Source organism: Capsicum annuum, chromosome 3, assembly GCF_002878395.1.
Source record: "Capsicum annuum cultivar UCD-10X-F1 chromosome 3, UCD10Xv1.1, whole genome shotgun sequence".
Classification (NCBI taxonomy): Eukaryota; Viridiplantae; Streptophyta; class Magnoliopsida; order Solanales; family Solanaceae; genus Capsicum; species Capsicum annuum.
Genome location: NC_061113.1, coordinates 261,712,662 through 261,713,721, shown reverse-complemented (window position 1 = coordinate 261,713,721; position 1,060 = coordinate 261,712,662). Strand labels below are relative to the sequence as shown.

Sequence of the window (1,060 nt, the reverse complement as noted above, 5' to 3'; positions counted from 1 at the left end):
ACTTCACTGTAATGTAAAGGCCCCGATTATGCCCTGTACCTTCAACAGGTAATTCATCATCAGAAAAGCTGATCCGATTGACCTCAAAGATTTTTCCAACCATTTTCTCAAGTTGGTTGATTGTAATCTCCCTTGGAACATATGCTTCATTTAATACCTTCAGTAAAACATCACGATGCTCCTTGGAGTGCAACAGCAAAGATAAAAAGGAAATTTGAGCAGGATTTTTCTTCAGCTGGTCTAATATTGAATACTCTGGCAACTTCATCTTTTTCAAAAATTCTTCAGCTTTCTCTTCGGTGATAGGCTTTTTGATAGATAACGGTCCACTCACCGTTGGCTTGGACTTTCTTAACCTGTCAGGCACGAAGCATCTTCCTGACCTAGTCAAACCTCCTATCTCATCTACATCTTCCACAACTTCTTTCCCGTGATAGGTCATCACAGTCCGCCCATAATTCCAGGGAATCCTTTTCGTATTAACTATCGGAGGTTGGGTCACCGGTTTGAGGACAATAGGCGCTGCCAGAGCTCCTTTCACCGTCAAAATGGGCTGACTCAGAGCTCCCACCACCGTCAACTTAAGTTTATCCTGACTTGAATCAACATACCTTCTGGCGCCTTGTACTGTGATCAGGGGTTTCTTTGTTCTTTCTTGGGTTTTATCTTCTCTCATTCCTTCCTGGCTTAATGACATTGTTTTCAAAGACTCCGCTACATTCACCGATTTCTCCTCAATGGTCTGTATCTTGACAATAGGCTTGTAACCCCTCGAAGAATCTTTCCCATCATTTATCAATTCTAACATATTGGCTTCAACATGGGTTGGCAGCGGATTTTGGTTAATATTTGGGCCTTTCGGGGCCTGAACCAGCATCTGATTTATGTTAATTAAATCTTGGACAGCTCTCTTTAAATGCCAGCATTTCTTGATATCATGGCCTGGCATATCAGAACAGTACGCACACCTTAAAGAATAATTGAGATTCCTCGGCGGTGGATTTGAAAGCCTTCCTTGAATTGGGCTTAAAACCTTCAACTTTCTCAACCTATCAAACAA

At 41.9% G+C, this 1,060-nt stretch overlaps 1 pseudogene; it reads right to left on the bottom strand.

Moving 5' to 3' along the window:
- Positions 1–1,004, bottom strand: part of LOC124897219 — a 5,828-nt pseudogene extending 4,824 nt beyond the window's left edge.
- Between the last annotated feature and the right edge of the window lie 56 nt (positions 1,005–1,060).